Raw genomic sequence first — 20,425 nt, 5'->3', positions numbered from 1 at the left:
CGGCCAAGGCTGTACATGCGCTGGCAGCTGGACTTGACAGTGTAAGAATCATGCGGGTTGAATTGGTTTTGAAGGCTTGAAGGGGTCATGGTGAATAGCCGAGGCACTGAGGGGCAGGGCTGGGATCCTTGAAGAGAGCCCAGGGGAGGCTATTGGTGAAAGAAAGTGCAGCCAGTTTCAGCAAGAGACCCCAGCAATCGTGGACATGCCAGTATTATGGAGTGACCACCAAGAACAGCAGCGGTGGTGGAGTGGAGCCAGCCAGAGCCTCGAAGCCAAGCTCTGTGCTACAGAGGGTTGAGTGGAGACGTGACCCAAGCCCAGAAGAGTGTAAGTTGCCTAGACACTGGACACTGAGTTAGTTACGCTGTTAAGAGTTTTGTTTTGCTCAGATCTTAACTGTGCCCCCATTCTTCACTCTTGAAATAAGAAAAGTATTTCATTTATTTTTGATTTGACAGGAGCCCTCAGTTGAGAGACTTTGAATTTTAAAAGACTTTGGATCTTAAAAGAGACTGCTGATTTTAAAGAGCCTGAATTTTTAAGTGTTTAAATTTTTAAAGACTCTGGGATTCTTAAAATTTGGAATGTTTATGTTGTAATATTGAGATTAACACGTGGGAAAGAATATTAGAACAAGAAAAGAAAAGTTAGGGCTTAACAGCCACGTGTGTGTGGAAAGTTGAAAAGGGTCAATTGTGCTGGCTAGTTTTATGTCAACTTGACACAAACTACAGGATCTGGCTGTAGGGCATTTTGTTAATTAATGATTGATGGGTGGTGCCATTCCTGGACTGGTGGTCCTGGGTTCTATAAGAAAGCGGCTGAGCAAGCCATAAGGAGCAAGCCAGTGAGCAGCACCCCTCCATGGCCTCTGCATTAGTTTCTGCCTCCAAGTTCCTACTCTATTTGAGTTCCTGTCTTGACTTCCTTCAATGATGAACCATAATGATGAAGTGTAAGCCAAATAAACCCTTTCCTCCCCCAGTTGTGTGTGTTTGTGTGTGTCTATTTGGCTGTGGGTTTTGCATCTGTTTTCCATCTACTGCTGGGTGGAGCCTCTCAGAAGACAGTTATACTAGGCTTTTGTCTGCAAGCATAGCTGAGTATCATTAATAGTGTTGGAGCTGGCTTTCTTCCATGGGGTAGGTCTCAAAGTTGGGCCAGTTATTGTTTGACCCTTCCCTCAATCTCTGTTCTTCACTAACACTATTTCTGACAGAGGGCTAATATCCAAAATATATAAAGAACTCAAGAAATTAAACACCAGCAAACCACATAATCCAACTAAAAAAGGGATATAGAACTAAACTAAGAATTCTCATAGGCTAGGGTCAGATGGAAGGGGAGGAGGACCTCCCCTATCAGTGGACTTGGAGAGGGGCATGGGAGGAGATGAGGGAGGAAAGGTGGGATTGGGAGGGAATGAGAGAGGGGCCTATAGCTGGGATACAAAGTGAATAAACTATAATTAATATAAAAAATTAAAATTAAAAAAGAATTCTCAACAGAGGAATCTCTAATGGCTGAGAAGAACTTTAAAAAAATGCTCAGTGTCCTTAGTCATCAGGGAAATGTAAATCAAAATGACTCTGAGATTCCATCTTACACTTCTCAGAATGGCTAAGAACAAAAACTCAAGTTACAGAACATGCTGTCAAAATATGGAGAAGGGAACACTCCTTCATTGCTGGTGGGAGTGCGAACTTGTACAACCACTTTGGAAATCAATCTTATGCTTTCTCAGAAAATTGGGAATAGCGCTACCTTAATTCCCAGCTATACCATTCCTAGGCATATACCCGAAAGATGCTCCACCGTACAACAAGGACATTTGCTCAACTATGTTCATAGCAGATTTATTCATAATAGCCAGAAACTGGACACAACCCAGGTGTCCATCAACTGAAGAATGGGTAAAGAAAATGTGGTACATTTACACAATGGAATGCTACTCAGCTATAAAGACAAGGAAATCATGAAATTTTAAGGCAAATGGGTAGAACTACAAAAGATTATCCCCAGTGAGGTAACACAGACCCAGAAAGACACACATGGTATGTATTCACTTATTAGTGGATGTTAGCCATGTAGTACAGGATAACCATACCACAGTTCACAAACCCAGAGAAGCTAAGTAATAAGGACAGCCCAAGGGAAGATGCTTAAACCTTCCTGAGAGGGGGAAATAAAGCAGACATTGGAAGTGGGTGGAGAGAGACGACTGTGTGGGAGAGAGGGTGGAAAGGGGAATGGGAGTGGGGGTCAGGTCAGGAGAGAGCAGGGGCGGGAGGTGAGAGGACTGGGAGAGAGAGAAGGGAGCATATGGGGTTTTCTCTGCGATAAGCTGGAGACCCTTGATGGGGAAGGCTCCTGGGAGGATATGGGGGTGACTCTAGTAGCTGAGACTCCTAGCAGCAGGGGACATGGAGACTGAAGGGGTCACCTCCTCTAGCCAGGCAGGGCTTCCAGTAGAAAGCGGCAGATACCAACCCATGCACAAAACCTTTGGTCCAAAATTTACCCTGCCTACAAGGTGTCCAGGGATTTAAAATGAAGCAGTTTTGATAGGGTAGATTCCAGTTTGTTTTATGTGCACGCGTGTGTGCCCGTGTGTGTCTGTGTACCGTGTATATGGCTGGGGCCCCAGAGGCCAGCTGAGGGGACTGGATCCCCTGGCACTGGAGTTGCAGATAGTTGTAAGCCATTCTGTGGGTGCTGGAAATTGAACCCTGTTCCTCTGGCAGATTTGCTAGTGTTTTTAACCACTGAGCCATCTCTCCAGCCCAATGTAGATACTATTTTTTAACAAAGAACAACTTTTGGAAATGTCACGGGACACAGAAAAATGACTTGGTATATCGAGGGGAGGTCAACTGGGAAGGTAAACATGTGGAGGGGGGTTAGTAGAGGAAGAGAATTGTTTCAGGAATGTCCATTTGCAGACATTGCTCTTTGGTCCCAGATTTTCACTGTCTCCATGGTCGGACTGCCCCCAGCCTCGCCCCAGGGAAAGCACTTGGAACCATTGCTGTGTCTCAAAAATTTCGTCTGTTAGTCTCTAATGGATACCCCTTACTTCCCAAATCTTCTTGCTGTATTTTTGAATCTCAAATGCCTTTAGATTCAAATAGCCTTTCAGGGGCTGACAGGAAGTGACATCACGTGATTTGGTTCACCATAGCATATAGGGCAAAGAGCATGGAGAAGCCAGATACTCCGTAAGTCTGGGGGTGCTGTAAATCCAATGCACAGACATCTTAGCTCTCTGGACTAGAAAGAGGTGTAGGGAGGTGTGGTCCGACCTCTTCAGGCTGAGGGCCTTGGTCTAAAGGTACAGGCCTGTGCGCTAACCTTTTCCTTGATCTGCGGCTCCCTTCGCCTAATCCCCACCCTTAGACTAGCCTTCATTTGTCAGATATTTGTCTGTGATACATAGCCATCCATGTTCTAGACACAACTCTTTTAAGTTATGATGAAATATAAATATAACAGAAATATTATTACATGCATACATCACACATAATTATAAAATCATACATAATAATAACATATATAATATAGTCATTAGATAGTATATATTCTATATAATTATTAATATACAAGTATTAATTATATAATTATATAACACACTATGATGTATGTGTATATATTAATTACATATCTCTATATAATAATGTATTATACATTCATATATATTATATATTGCATATAATATATTACTTGTATGTTATATATTACATAATTATATATGATATGTTTGCATGTTATAGAATATATATTATTTCAAGTTATGATGAAATGTAAATATAACAGAAACAGGAAATGTTATTGATACATGGACGTTAGGTTGGTTAGACACGAGTTTATGATTGATTCCCTTGGAAGTTAGCTTAACACTTGGCATCTGCAGTAGTTTCCCCACTGGCGAAAGAGGAGATGGCGCCATACCATGGATGCCTGTTGGGAAGGCCCTTGTGGTGGCCCTTAAATACATCCACTGTTTACATTCAAATATCACTTAAAATAATTAAATTAAGAGAGAAAAAGTATTTATTCAATAAATATATTCAAGTATAGGATTATTATTATTATTGGTTTTTAAAGACAAGCCTTCTCTGTGTAGCCTTGGCTGTCCCGGAGCTCATTCTGTAGACCAGGCTGGCCTTGAACTCATAGAGATCAGACTACCTCTGCCTCCTGAGTGCAGAGATTACAGGTGTGCACCACTGTGCCCAGCTCAACTATAAGAATTTTTAGAGATGGGTGGGTGGGAGGGTTGGAGTTACTCATACCCAGGTGTGACAACCTGCGTTCAATTCCCAGATCCCCCAAGGTGGAAGGAGAAAACTGACTCCCAAGATTGTTCCCTGACCTCCACACATGCAATGAGGCTCGGCCTGATATCTGTCCCAAAGAATTTACACAGTAAACAGCTGTTGGTCCAGGTGTCTCCTTTTCTACCAGGGGTATACTCTAAGACCCCAGCTGATGCCCGAAGCCTCATGTAGCACCAACCTCCCGCATCCTGCTGTTACTTACATACATACTGTCTTAGTCCCCTTTTCTGTCGCTGTGACAAAACCCTCTGACAGAAGCAACCTAAGGGAGAAAGGGTTTATTTCAGCTCACCGTTCAAAGTACCAAATATGTCACCACTGGGAAGTCAAGGCAGCTGGAGCCTGAAGCGGACGGTCACGTGGAAGCCACCGTCAGGAAGCAAGGGGGCAGGGAGATGGAGAGAGGTGTTCTCTGTTTTATACAGTTCAGGTCCCTCCACCAGAGGATGGTCTGTAGTTCAGATGGACCTTCCTTTCCATTCCAGTTAACCTGACCAAGACAATCCTCACAGGCACGCTCAGAAGCCCATCTCTAGTGTGATTCTAGCTCCTTCCTGACAAGTTGGCAACGTCAACCGTCACGCATACGTATAATAAAGCTTAATTGGCTGGGTGTGGTAGCACTCGGGAGGCAGGGGCAGGTAGATCTTTGTGATTCCAAGGCCAGCCTGGTCTACAGATCAAGTTCCAGGACAGCCAGGTAGAGAGATATAAGAAAACCCTGTCTCTAGAAGCCAAAAAAAAAAAAAAAAAAAAAGTGATTACCACAAGAAAGGATGCTAAAATGAAATGCCTATCAAAAAAATAAAGCAATGAACATTATTTAAAACGTATGACTTGTTAGATGGAATTTCCCACCAGACCTTTTCAGATTGCATTACATCACAGGTAACTGAAAGAAATTATGGAAAGTGAAATTGCAGGTGGGGGTACCAGCGTATTATCGTAAAAATTGAGATGAGGGTGGTATCATGCATTTATTGACCAGGTACGTCATGCGCTAGAGGTACAAGTGTGTGAGCTCTTTGCCGCCCAGTGAGGAAAACAAAGGGGTAATTCCAGCTGTATGTGACTCGCACTTACAGAACTATGCTTGGCCCTCCACAGAGCAGGAGGGAAGGCTCTCCCGGCAGGCCTTTGGGAAGTTTTTAGTAAACATCTATGGAAATCAGAAACCATTTTCTCTGCTTACTGAATGAGAGCCAGGCTTTGCACTGCAGCTTCTTCATATTTTATTACATCAAAATCACACCCTCTTCACTATCACCAGGAGAGTTTCAAATATTAAGAGAAATGCAAGAGGCACCTTTCTTTTTTCTGTTCAGAGAGAAGATGAAATATAAAAACTTGGTAACGGATTCATTTGTATGAAGACAGAATGAAAAAAAAAGTGACGAAACAAAGAATTGTTTCTACATGTTCATTGATGGACCAGGCAATTTTTTAAGATATATTTATTTCAATGATAAATGTGGATGGAACCTGGAAACTTCTGCTAATTTGAAGTACGGTGTGTATAAAACTTAGAGCAACAGTTATTTTCCATAATACTGCTTGGGTGGTTATTCTTAGTTGCCAGCTTGACTACACTGGGAATTAACTAAAAATCAGAAGTGGAGGGCACACCAGGAGGAGGGCTTGTTTTGTTTGTTTGTTTGTTTGTTTGTTTTGCTCAATTTGAAGTAGGAAGATGCACTCCTAAGTTAGATCTCGAGGAGGGAAAATGCACCTTTCATCTGGGCCACACCTTCTGTTGGGAGCCATCGAAGCACATGGAAGAAGGAAGCTTTTGCTCTTTGTCTTGATTGCCCTTGCCTTGCTAGGAAGTCCATTTCTTCCCAGCCTACTTCTTTGGAGTTCCAGCATCTGCTCAGGACCAGCTGAGACATCCAGCCTTGTGGACTGAGCAACTTCTGGACTCTTGGACTTTTGATTCATGCCAGCCATTGTTGGATTAGTTGAAGCATAGTCTGTAAGTCATTTTAATAAATCATAGAGATAGATAGATAGATAGATAGATAGATAGATAGATAGATAGATAGATAGAGGATAGATAGAGAAAGAGAGAGATTCATTCTATAAGTTCTGTTACTCTAGAGAACCCTGACTAAAACACGGCTTTTAGAAAGACACTGGGCCTAGAGAGGTGGCTCAGCATTTAAGAGCACTGGCTGCTCTTTCAGAGGCCCTGAGTTCAATTCCCAGCAACCACATGGTGGCTCACAACCATCTATAATGAGATCTGGTGCCCTGGCATGTAGGTGTAGATGCAGAGAGAAAGAAACTGGCCAGAAAGAAAAGAAATTCCTAGAATACAAAGACCGGGGATAAAGTTTGTCTGTTCTGTTTACAAAGTGAAAAATTTAAGCTTAGGAAGCCCTGAAGAAGCAACTGAACTGAGCTTCAGTGGCCATTTCTCAGCCAGAATATCTAAAAGGCTAAGACGACAGATGGAAAGAAGCCGCTTCTGAAGAGCCTTCTATAACTTTTGAGGGGAGTTTGAAATGTCACTTTGAGAAAAGCACATGCCGAGAACCCTGACCTTTACATCTTGAGTGCTCAGTGCAGCTGAGGTAAAGAGCCCGAGAGGACAAGAGGCTGCCCTGCGTTAGTCAGGGGAAGTGGGCAAGGCCACTCAAGTGGTTTTCCAGAAGACACAGAAGCATAGGAGCACTGATGGACAAAGCAATCCCATACGCTAAAACCAAGCCATGCAGTTATCAAAGCTTGCCCTCTGACCTTCCATATATGCATGGTGGCACCGCTCCCCACAAGCCCCCGAATCTCCCCCCTTGATTTATTCATTCACTGACCACTCTTTACACCTTATTCTGTGCCAGACACCAGGTTCGACCATAAACAGAGCATGTGCTGATGTCCAAGGCTCTTAAGATCTGGGTGAAAGAGACAAACACATAGTCACAGCAACACAAAACTGCTAAAGCTGTGCTGGACGTTTGCTAGGATGGGAGGAGCCACTGGAAGAGGGGCTTAAGGCAGAAGACCAGGCCTCCCCAGGGCAAACTGCAGGAACAAACCAGAGGCCCAGGCAGCAGAGTCTGGAAGTGAGCAGACAGACAAGTGTGACCAGGCTTCCTCTTGCAGCCCTGTAGTACCTACGGGATCCCCAACATCGAGGGGAGCAGAGACCCTCAAATAACCGAAAGCCCAGCTTGCCAGGAAATAACTTGTTAAATCATTAAATCACCAAATTTGTTGTAAGAATCTGTGATCATTATTCTTTCCACTGGGCCAGTTTTTGCGTTTGGCAGTTTTTGTGTTTTTTTTTTTTCTTGACAAGCTTTTATTTTGTCTTTGTAGAAGTATGTTAATCTGTTCTTTTTTAGAGAAGGTCTTACTATGTCACCTCAGGTGGGTCTTGAACTCACAATCTTTCTGCCTTAATATCCAGAGTGCTGGAAGCAACGAGGATGTGACACCTGGCTGGGGAAAAAAAACAACAACAAACAAACAAACAAAAAAAAACCCAACTTTTCTTTTTAATATTTTTAAAAAGATTTTTAATATTTTAATATTTTTAAAAAATATTTTTAAAATCATTTGTATTTACTTAGAAGCATTCGGAATGTAACAAAACAGATTTTTTTTTTCAGTGACAGAGGGGAATTCAGTTAAAAAAAAAAACACGATTATTTTATGTTAGTTGTGTCAGTGATGACTGAAGCTGAAAACCTGGGCCCTGCGTGTAACTAATGCGTGATGCGCGTGAATGAGAGCCAGCTTCACATTCCCATGCCAGTTCACAATCCCCGTTCAGTGCCAGGCAAGGTTCGTGGCCACTGAAAACACCACCAGGACAGTGCTGCGATAACTGTACAGGAGGCACCGAACAGGTCAAAAGTCAACCACAACAGCCTTATGTTTGGTTTTCCTCTTTAAAAGCAGGAACTCGTGTGCAGTGGGGGGTTAAGTGCTTTGTGGACAAGAAAAAAATAAAAAATAAAAACAAATCTGCACTAAAAATTGTTACCATCTTCCTCTCCTGTCTTTTTATCTTCCCTTCTCAGCCTGGTTAGCTCTCGTGTCTGCTGCGGCAGGCTGCCCTCAGCCTGCAGGCAGCAACACCCCATGATGCTTTTCCCTTGCCGGGGAACCTTCTCGTGGTGACCCCCTTCTGTGTGCAGCATGCAGTCTTGGCCCTACACCTCCACGTTTCTCTGCAACGGGTGAATGCAGGTGATCTGGGACTTGGAGGCTACACTCGGAACAGACAAAGAAGGCTTCAGGCCTCTGGAGTGCTTGGCATCTGTGCCCTCCATTTCCCTCCCCTTTGGGAGGATCTAGGTTCCACTTCTCTTTCATATCGAGCCTTGTCTTTGCAGTGTCTTCAGATTGTCTATATTCCACTAGTAGTGATGTTCTTGGTCTCAGTTAATATTCTGTTGCTGTCAAGAGGCCCCATGACCATAGCTACTCTTATAAAGGAAAGCATTTAACCGGGACTGGCTTACAGTTCAGTGGCTTAGTCCATTGTCTCCACAGAGGGGGGCATGTAGGCAGACACAGTGCTGGAGAGTATCTGAGAGTTCTACATCTGGATCTACAGGCAGCAAGAATATTGTGAGCCACCAGGCCTGGCTTGAGCTTCTGAAACCCCAAAGCCAGCCCCCAGTGACACACTTCCTCCAACAGGACCACACCCCCTAATCCCTGTCAACGATGAGCAAGCATTCAAATAGAGGAGCCCACGAGGGCATGCCTGTTCAAACCACCACAGCTCCCACTTCTCTGAGAACTTCCCACATCTGAGAAGCATTTGATAACTGCTTCGGTGTGAGTCCACACGAAAGACGTCTGTGCCTGGCTTCCTACATTCCATTCATAATTCAAAGATAATTCCACGACCAAAACATACCTACTCCCTACCACACACACACACACACACACACGTCAATTTACACAGACATCTTTGAGGTCTTTTTGGTTTTGTCAGCATTTTAGAATATCTGCTTTTATTCTGCCAACTTCTCAGTTTGGCCGCTCGTTTGATAGGGTCAACTTTCCCAATAGCCTAATAAATGTAATTGTAAATGCAATATGGTTACTTCTACAGTTTCTTTTCAGTCTCACTTTGCTGGATTTTTTTTAAAGGGATAGCAGACTATTTTAGATTCATTAAACCCAAGTTATATCTTGACCATTTTGTATTTAGAGTCAGTGAACATCAAGCCTGAGGCTCTGGTCCTAAAGAGCGTTCTGATAAATCTTCTGGCCATCCTTGCTTCTATGTGGCTGTTAGAATTTGAAAATGGCACCATTTACTACAGGCTGGTGTGGGTTATACTGCTTTTTTAATTAAAGGTTTAAATCTTAATTAGAAAAACAAGCAAACGGCTTCATTAACTGTTTCTAACTAAAAAATCCCCAGTTAAAACTTTCTCTTATTATCTCATGCTGCTCCACTTGACTCTGACTTGAACACACACAACTCAATTTGAAATTTTAATTCTACAAGTTCAGAATTTTGACTAATACACTATTTGTTGAATTTGAAAAAAAAAAGATAGTGAGAATTAGAAAATAGATATTCAAGTGATTAAAAAGAAATAAGCGTTTGAACATTGTTAAAATTTAGCAGCTAGATAAATCAGTCATCAGGGCGCAGCCTATGATAAAGACCATGACCAAAGGCAACCTGGGGAGGAAAGGGTTATTTGAAGGCAGGAACCTAAGGCAGGAAGGAACCTGAGACAGGAACTGAAGCAGAGATCATGCAGGAATGCTGTTTACCGCTTGCTCTGCAGGTTGAGTTAACCTTCCTTACACCTCCCAGGACCCCCTGCTCAGGGGTGATTCCACCCACAACAGGCTGGGCCCTCCCTCATCAATCATCAGTCAGGAAAATGCCCCCACAGACGTGCCCACGGGCCGATCTGATGGCGTCATTTTCTCATTTGAGATTTTCTTTTCCCATATGACCCTGGCTTGGGTCAAGTTTACCAAAAACTAAGGAGCACGTGGATTCACAGCAAGCTGATCTGCGCCTGTTCAGCACTTCCTGGCGTTTCTTCCACACTCAGTCCACCATTTCTGTTCCGCTTTTGCTGGTGACAATGACTCTGTTTTAGGACAGACCTCATGACGCCTAGGTTAGTTACTTTACCCTTTTCTGTGAGAAAAGACCCTGAGAATTGCAATGTAAGGAAGAAAAGGCTTATTTTGGTTCACAGTTCAAGTGCAGGGGCCGTGATGGTGGCAGGAGCTTGAGAGGGTTGGTCATGTGGCATCCACTGTCAAGAAACAGAATGATGAACGCTGGCACTCAGTTCTTTCTGTTGTTACTCAGTTCAAGACCACACTTCACAGAGTGGTGCCCCCAACAGGTGAGGTTTTCCCATGCCATTGAACCTAACCTAGATAACCCTCTGTATTCAGGGCCAGAGGCTTGTTTCCTTGGTAACTCTAGTTCCTGTGTTGATGATCAATATTATCCATTGCAACACCCTTCCGAAGGCACATATACCAGGCCCCTGAAGCCTACAAAAGGTGCTTTCTGTGGGCTTCATAGTTGCAGTTACATTAATTGGGATGGAGAAATCAGCCTGGGTTATCCAGGTGGCACCAATGTCATCATCACAAGGTCTTTAAAGTGGACACAGAAGGGCCAGAATCTGAGTGTAAGATGCCACAGTGGGAGGGAAAATGGAGTGATGTGATATGCAGAGAGGAGATACAAAGTTGCAGGAGAAACTGCAACAGGCAGGAAGTTCCCTGCTGAGCTTCACAAGGAACCCATCCATTCTGCAGACACCTTGAGAAGGAACCCATCCGTTCTGCAGACACTTTGACTTCTGCCCAGGAAAACCGACTGAGGAATGGTAACATCCCAAACCACAAGAAGTCTTTGCGATGTTTAGCGCTGCTGCCTCTCATCCTGTCTATGCCCGGGATTTTACAGGCAGGCCTGAGGCCACTGAGGGTGTCCACTGTCCTCTCCAGGGAGATTAGGAAAAGTGCTGCCTGTGCCCCTGAGACTGCATCCCTGACCGATTCCCCAACTCCTCTAGATCAACCGGGAGCCAGGGAAATGGCCAGTTGCAGAGCCCCTGTATTTTATCTCAGCGTTGTCCTCGAAATCAGCAAACACATCTTGGTCATTTCAGTGAAGCCCTCATGTTCACCATCCCACCCTGTAGCTCCCATCTCCAGCCATGCCTGACCATCTTTCCTCACGAGGCTCATCAGTCAGAACGTGCAGCTTTAGAATATGGCCGGCCTTGCCCTTTCCTGGAAGGGCTCATGTTATGCCCCCAGCAACCCTATGAGACAGCTCGGTATCTAACCTCAGAATACTCAGAAGATGAAATGGCTCTCTGAGAGCTTACCAATGAAGCCAGAGGTCAAGCTCTGCCTCCTGACAGGGCCTCTAGCTTGGCACATGAGACTCAGAGGTGGGGAGGCGCTCCCTGGTGGAATATGTCACTTCAGGGGTGCTGTAACCTAGAGAAATACAACGCCCCCTGCTGGTCTACCCTGAGATGTCCTGCCAGGACTAAGACGTTAACATATGAGTGGGATATGGTGGGGTTACTTCTCACAGACCCCAAAGGTCTTCAGAGAAGTCTCCAGAGCAGCACGCTCCCACCATCTCTGACCCCATCACCTCACCCCACCCTACCCCCACCCCGCCTTCTGTCAGGAGGCCACAGCGTTCTTGTGAACCTCTATAACTATTCTCTCCCCACACTCCTGGAAAACTCCAAGCCCATAGGCAATATGGACATAGGATCATGCTCCAGAATGTTGTAGCAGACTTTTTAAAACCCACAAGAAGAAGCCTTTTAAAAGACAGTCATTGGGCCCAGCATGGAGGCATACAGCTGTGGCCACAGCACTCAGGGGATGGAAGGGGAAAAATCAAGAGGTCCTGGCCAGCCTGGGACACATGCTAGAAGGCAAATTTAGGTGTGTGTAAATTCTAACGAGCTTACATGAGCACAGGGTGATTCATGAACTGGGCAGCACCCAACTCCAGGTGAATCTCTGCTCCATCCAGGGGGGAAGAGAAAAAAAAAAGTTTAATTAGATAGTCTTAGGTGCAAGGCAAGGGAAAGTATGATTGCCAAAGCTGAAAGTCCCCAGGGCAGTGGTTCTCAACGTGTGGGTCGTGACCCCTTTGGCAAATCTCTATCCCCCAAAATATTTACATTAAAATTCATAACAGTAGCAAAATTACAGTTATAAAGTAGCAACAAAAATAATTTTATGGTTGGGGAGGTCAGCAAAATGTGAGGAACTGTGTTAAAGGGCACACCACTAGGAAGGTTGAGAACCACTGGTTTATGTTGACCTGGGCATCAGTCAGCTTCTACTGGAGCCCAAGGTTCGAGCCTCGTCACTCCAATCAATGGTCACCCAGTCAATTTATTAACACAGGAGAGAGAGAGACAGTGAAAGGAGGGTGGAGGAGAGGAAAGAGAGAAAGGAGGGATAGAGGACTGAATGAAGGAGGAAACCTTTGGACAAAAGCAAGCTCAGAACCGTTGACCTCCCTTCCTTAGTGTGGAGATTCTACACACAGGCTGTGGCAAAGGAGAACACTGGAGAGCTTTAGCACTGGCTCCTTGAGGAGAGAAGGATGTGGGGATGCTCCTTGCAAGGCTTGGAGTCTCTGACAGGCAGCCACCGATCTGCTCAGAGGAGCAGTGAGCGACAACTGGCCTCCTTCTGCCCCATCTTGCCCTCTGTCACACCAAGGCTCACTCCCTGGCAGAAATCCCGACAGCGCTGCCTTCAAGGGGCTGAGGCAAGGTTTGAGGGATTGGCTGCTCTAAGGTCTGGCAACAATTTCTGTCAGTTGTTGAAGGAGTGTGACTGCGGGTCCTGGGCCAGCTTCCTGAGGCTCATCCTTTTACCCCCCACACCCGACCCAGCCCCAAGTCTGGGTGTGATAAAGGCAATCGATTGATAGTCAAGGCTCTGGAAGGCTTATCCTTCAACACCCTTTTGAAACACTTAGGTACCGGCTAGGGTAGAATGCAAACAGGTCCCAGCTCTACCGTGTATAAGAAGCCCCAACTTCAGACATTTCTTTGAGATTCTGTTGCCTTGTCTGTTAAACAGGCCAAAAGATGCCCTCCTCCTGGTGTTGTTGGGAGAACCAAGCAGGACAGAACCACGGCAAGGGTGCATGAGTCCATGGGTTCTAATCAGCACAAGGGTGTGTGATTTAATAACGTAGCTTAAGGAAGAGAGTCAACCCCGTAACACGTAAGACACTACTCACATTGTTCCCAAGCAGAGATTTTAGACACCGAGGAAAGCAGAGCGGGAGACCTGTTTCAGGGACTGGTCCATTCATCTCCCACCGTGGGCAAAGCCCATACTGTTCCAGCTGCCCTATGTCTTTGAGTTTCTAAGGGCCTCAAGGTTAAGAACAACTGTGCACAAGAGGTGCATGTGTGTGTCTGTGAGTGAGTGTGTGTGTGTGTGTGTGCGCTGCTTCCTGAAGAAGAGTCAGCTCTGTTGCCCACATCTTAATCACCCGGAATCAACTTGTTCCGGTCTCTCTCAACATGCCAATCGCTTATCGTGGTGGCAGAATTTGGAATTGCTTTTACTACCTTGTTTCACGGTCCTTTCCCTAAGGAAATGTGAAAATGCAGTCAAAGAGAGAAAGGAAGAGTCAACAGGTAGACGGGGGACAGAGTACAAGCCAGGGTGAAGCCACGGGACGGAAAGATGGAAACGGCAGAGTGATGGAAGCCAGCCAAGGTCAAGTCGGGGTGCAGCCTGGGAGTGAGGCTGAGGCTGTGGCCCTGTCCTTCAGCCACGTGTTTGCATTCCCATTTATTCTCACCATGGTGATGCGTGGTTCGTTCCATCTTTTATTCACAGTTTTAAAATTATATTTGCTCATTCTATGTTGTATTGTGGTTGTTTAGCCTGCACTCGTGTCTGTGCACCCTGCGCATGCTTGGTGCCTGTGGAGGTCAGAGAGGGCTTCAGATTCCCTAGGAGTGGAGTTACAGATGGTTATGAACCACTGTGTAGGTGCTAGGACTTGAACTCAGATCCTCTGCAAGAGCAGAGAGTACTCTTAACCACTGACTCATCTCTCCAGCCCCCCAGCTTTCATGTTGTTTATGGTTGAATTGTGAGAATTATTAGGCGTGCCAGCAGAGTTTCTCAAGCCCCCTGAGTGCTGCATCTGTTGGAGGTTGGAGGTAAATGAATGAACTGCCAACACCATCTGGGGGTGGGGGGAAGAGTGTGTTCTCCAGGGACTCCCATCATCCTCTCCTTGGCTGAAAAACAAGTACTCACCAGAGATGGGTGCCAACACTTAACTAAACAAAGAGGGGTTTAGTCTGAAACTCTTCCTTTCCTACACTCAGACACGGTTGCTTCCACAGCACACCAGTTTGCTGTAGACAGAGGCCATGCAGTTATGCCCTGTGTCATGCATCCCTGTGGGACCAGGCAAGAGCTCAACGGAATTCACCACACAGCCGAGCTGTGCAGTAGGCTCTGCCATCCAGGCCTGCCTATGGCACTGGACTCTGTCAGTCTGCAAGGGCAGACTGCCTGAAGACGCTTCTCAAATGTTCTTTGTCCGTAAGCAACACACAAAGGTATTTGTGAAGATTATGTGTGGACCTGAGTGTAAGGGAGGTGGGGGAATGACAAGACAGGCCTTCCCTTCTGATTGCTGCTGGATGTGGGCTTACACTGGCAGCAGCCCCAGAGCCTGCTGTGAGACATGGGGACCGGGGAGCTTACGGTGGAGACCCCTCGATTTGGATTAACTAAAAGCCACATTCAGCTACTCCTGAAGTAGATTTCCCTCATGTCCTATTGCTCTATTGCTGTGAAGAGGCACCATGACCATGGCAATAATTGGGGTTTGCTTACATTCAGAGATTTAGTCCATTAACATCATAGTGGGAAGCACAGCAGCACACAGGCAGACATGGTGTTGGAGGGGTAGCTGAGAGTTCTACATCTAGATCTGCAGGCAGCAGGAAGAGAGAGCTACTTGGCCTGGCTTGAGCACCTGAAACCTCAAACTCCACCCCCCCCCCCAGTGACACACTTCCTCCAGCAAGGCCACACCTCCTAATCCCTCTGAAGTAGCACCACTCCCTAATGACCAAGCATCCAAATATAAGAGCCTATAAGACCTTTTCAAACCACCACGCCTCCTCTTCTCCCTACCATGGTAATTACACTTAGCGGTCTACCTGGCAGGCTCGCGGCAGGTGTGGTTACAAATATAGAGGGAGGGGGATCAAGGTCAACTCTCCTGCTCTTTCTTAGAAACTGGGCTGCTGCTATTTTCAGGGATGACTGAAGAGAAGCAGGACTCTCATTTCGGGGGTGGGGTGAGGATAATAATCAGATGCTTTGTTTTAGCCACTGCTGGCTGAGGCAGGGCGGCATTTCCCAGCATGGTCGAAACTGATTCCCACAGCCAGATGCATACATTGGAGAAATTTTGTTGGAATGCTAATGTTGCCAATGCTACGGACAGAAGCAATGAAACAATTTACACTTCTGATAGCATATGTCATAAACACGGAAGGACATGTCAGTGTCTTCTCACAATGTTAGAATTTATTGGTTAACAATAAATTCACAAGGCACATGTTCACCTCTTTGTGGGGTTCAGGTGAATGAGCTATACTTTTTCCTAGGCCTGGGTATCACGATCAATGAGACATGGACACCTGTTAGATTTTATGATTGCTTTTTTTTTTTTTTACCTTGGGCGGGGCAGGTATTTCACCTACGCTGTCGAATATCTTCCAGCCCCATGCCGTCTGCCTTATCCATTCCTATTTTGGGTTACCTTCCATCCATAATCCCAAGATACTTGCTTATGTTCTTCATCTGGAGATTTCCACACAGATTTCGGAGTCTTTCCTCCTGGCGCAGGTGGTTTCTCCTCCACAATAACCCATCGCGGCACCTTCCTTCCTCCTCTCTTCCTGTCTTCTGAGTCCTTCCTGAGATCCTCTTCTTCCCAAAGGTGGGGAACCTTAGCCACGCCCACCTCTTCCTCCCTGCCCAGGTACAGGACTTTTTTATTAACCAGTCAGGAATAATGTCTTAGTCAGGTTTCCACAACAAGGATAGGGCAGTAACCAGATCTTGAGAGTCAGTATTTAGCATCAAAATACAAGCATCAGACCAACCCCCAACACGTCCTTGCTAAATAAATGCTACTGATTGTCACACAAAGACACATATTATGTCCACATGAGCATGACTTGGGAGGGAACGTTTGGGACAATGAGCTGCGGGTGTCTGCTTCTTCAAGGATGTGAACACACTGCTCAGAAGTCCGGCGGTAACTCAGGAACAGCGGCTGTTTGAACCGCCCTGGGATTGCATGGGCTTTAGCGCCGGCTTCGTCAGTCAAGAGCTGGGTGGGTGTGCAGTTCCCTCTGCCCATCTGTCTGTGCTCCTAAATCCTCAGGTCCACTAAGCACACTGTCTGCCTCACCTCACCTATTCCACCGCGGGGCCATGCACTGGGCCCCAGGAGCTGTTTTTTCTAGTGACTATATGTGTCTACTAGGAGAATATAACGGAATAGTTAAATAACCAAATGTTACATAAATGTGAAGAATTCCTGTGTGCTGCGTTTGTTTTTTAGTGTTTTTCATTCCTCCTGCCCGCCAAAGCCTTGGCAATTTTAAAGTTACACATACAGTCGTTTTATTATTGAGAAAAGAAATTGTAACAGTAACTCCTTGCACATCCAACAGTGTTCTCAAAGTACTTGTGTAACTACTATCTTAGTGGGTCTTTGTTCATGAGATAGGATGCTGGCATTTGAGTGTGAGACGTCTCCGCCCCCCAAGCTCATGTGTTTGGCTTCTTGGTGCTCGGCTGATGGCGCTGTTTTGGAAGGTTGAAGAACCTTTAAGAGGCGGAGCCTTGCTGGAGGAAGTGGCCTTGCGGTTTTATATCCTGGCTCCATTTTCTGTCTGCTCTGTGCTTCCTGACTATGGGTGCAATGTGACCAACTCCATTGCCACGGCACAGTTGTCACCGTTCTCTCCTTGATAGGAAAGATGGCCCGTGCCCTTTAATTGCTAAGCCAAAATAAATGTTTGTCTTCTGTTTCATCCCAGCAGTTCACTCATTTTATCTTAGTAGTACTGAAACCCCGAGATCATGGGATGCACCCCCGATCGCACAGCTTCATCAAGGCTCTGGGGAGAGGGGCGGCAGGGCTTCCATTCCCTGATCCACTTTTACGTTACCAGACGGCCGCTCAGGTTTCAGCCCTGGACTGGTTCATCCCCTACAACCCCAAACATCACACAACGCCCTCAGGTCACTACACACTTCCAACTTCAGAGAAAGTTCTATCCAAGAAAATGCTTGTACCACGAAGGTTTAGAGACACAAGCCAGGCTCTTCCCTGAGCACCAAAGCAGCCAGGCAGAGCACAGAATTTAGCACTATTTAAAACCAAACCTCTCGTTTCAGAAGCCAACTGGGAAAAAAGTCAATTGAAATTCTGCATGGAGGTAATAAAAATATCTTTTATTACCCTCTACAGACAGATTGTAGATGCCATACATGTTAATTTACTGTCAATTTATTCATTTTTATATAATCTTCCACAGTCAAGGTAGATTTAATTCCATTTTTGTCTTATGTACTTCCTTTCAAGGCCTGGTAATTTCTTTTCTATTTTTAATCCATTCCACTTTTGCTTCCTGTCAATTTTTATATCAAAATCTGCTTCAGTTCCCTTTGGCGAGGTGCAGTAATAAAAATATTCCTCGTGCTTGAACGTTTAAATTTGCCATTGCACTTTAAAATGGTTCCCTGTCTGTGCCAATGGCGTAACACCAACTCTTCCACCTGGCAAGGCTCCCAGACCTGCAGAAGGCAGAAACCTGATTTCTAGAAGGGTTCTCCATCATTGTCTAAAATTATCTACTTTCCCCCGCTAATTGATCACGCGCTAAGCACCTACTGTGTGCTAGACGCTGTGATGGGACCACAACTCAGGAGGTGAAATTGGAATGGTCACCAGCTGGCATCTGGTAGATGGTGGCAGCACGTGTTCTGAGGAGGAGGAGACCGCTGCTGTCATGTGAGGGGTGGGGAGAAGGACAGGCACCAGTCATCTGAAGCCACCTGCTGTGTCTCTTAGCTAGAAGGCTGCCACACAGACACGCATAGTCTGTCGCTCACTGGGTCCTTTCTGTAGCTGCAAGTAAAAGGACACCGAGCCATGTGACCTAGAAGCCTAGGCTAGCTGTGTCTGCAGACACAGGCACAGAAGCAGTCCTTCCATTTTCTTAGTCCTCAGGGCACGAATTGCTTTACATGGAGGCTGTTCAGGGCTCAGGCTCTGAAGCCAGACTTCAAACTCCAGCTTTACCCTCGGCACCAGGTACTACTTGTGAGTTATTTAACCCTGGCACTTGATTCCTCCACTTATAAAGAAGTTTTCTTTCATGGTTAGCAACTGAATTGATCTGCGTGAGAACTGCTCAGAACAGTGACTGACACACAGTAAGCATTCTGTGTTTGTCATCATCATGATCCCTGGTTTTGTATTTTCACAGAGCAGAAGCGTGGGTCCCCTGGCTGGGCCACCGTTGCCACGATGCTCCTGTGAATGTAGCTTCGACATCACAGGTGGGATGAAGGTGCAGAGCGTAGCTGGTACCCAGTGCAACTCCACCATCTTACAGCCACTTCTCATTCCGTAGTCTATTGCCAGGGCAGGATTTCTCACACTGGAGGAAAAGCATAAAACAGAGTAATTTTCTCACATAAAACTTCGTGAAAAATTTGTGAGATCTGGATGACCTTCTAGTAACCAGTTGATATAAGCCAGAGGAGGAATCTGAACCTAGATCTGTCCAGCTTAAGATGGCGACTTTCCCCATATCCTTCCATACTTCAGGATGACATCAAGATGATGGTTACACATATACAGTATGTTTGTGTATTTAGTCATTGTTCTTTAGAGAAACAGAACTGATAGAATAAATATGTATGTGTGTGAGAGAGAAACAGAAAAGATTTATTAGAGAGGCTTACAGCTATGATCCAGTTGTTCCAACAATGGCTGTCTGTCTTCCAACAGAAAGCCCAAGAATCTAGTAGTTGTTCAGTCCATAAGGCTGGATGTCTCAGCTGGTCTTCAGTAAATGTTGGAACCCTGAAGAAGTAGGCTCTAATGTCAGTGCAGGAATGGACTTGCCAGCTCTAGAGAGCAATCAGGCGAAGAGCAAAAGCTTCCTTCTTCCATGTCATTTATATAGGCTGCTACCAGAAGGAGTGGCTCAGATTCAGACCTCAAAGGATCTGGACCAAAGGTGGGTCCTCCCACTTCAAATGATTTGATTAAGGAAAATATCTCACAGCTGCTTGGGTTTTACTTAGTTCCAGATGTAGTCAACTTAGCATCCAGGAACAGCCACCACAGGCTGGAGACATGGCTCCGGGGTTAAGAGCATTATCTACTCGTTAAGGACCTGGGTTCAACTCCCAGCACCCACATGGCAGCTCACAACTGTCTGTCACTCCAGTTTCAGGTGGTCTGATAACCTCTCACCAATGTACATAAAATAAAATTAAATAAATTGTTTTTTAAAAAAGGAGAGAGAACAAGCACTTGAAAAAGAAAAGCCACCAGTGTATGTATGATATGTAATATATAATATAATAAATAGTCAACATTATTTACATATTTAATATATTTATATGTTGTATGTGCATTAAACATAATACACAGTATATATTTATATTTTAGCATGTAAATGTTGCTTTTATTTCCTCAGATGAAGGGATGAGATGAGAGCCATACCCAAGCTTTATGAATACATAGCTTGGACTGAGCCCAGAGCATGTCTATCTACATATCTTTAGATCTAGGCCTGGAAGCTTCTAGCCTCCATACAATTTAATCTTCTCCATGCCCAGACTTTGAAGCCCAGCTTCAGCTTCCAGCCTCTGTCTACTAATCTAGGCCTAGAGTTTTTCCAGCCTCGGAGACTTACTGCTCAATAGACTCACCCTTCTTAGTTTTTTTTTCTCAACACTGGCTGGTTCAGCTTAGCTAGTCTGGTTCAAAACTCCTCTCC

This window comes from Meriones unguiculatus, chromosome 8 (genome assembly GCF_030254825.1).
Source record: "Meriones unguiculatus strain TT.TT164.6M chromosome 8, Bangor_MerUng_6.1, whole genome shotgun sequence".
Lineage (NCBI taxonomy): Eukaryota > Metazoa > Chordata > Mammalia > Rodentia > Muridae > Meriones > Meriones unguiculatus.
This window is presented reverse-complemented; position numbering follows the sequence as displayed.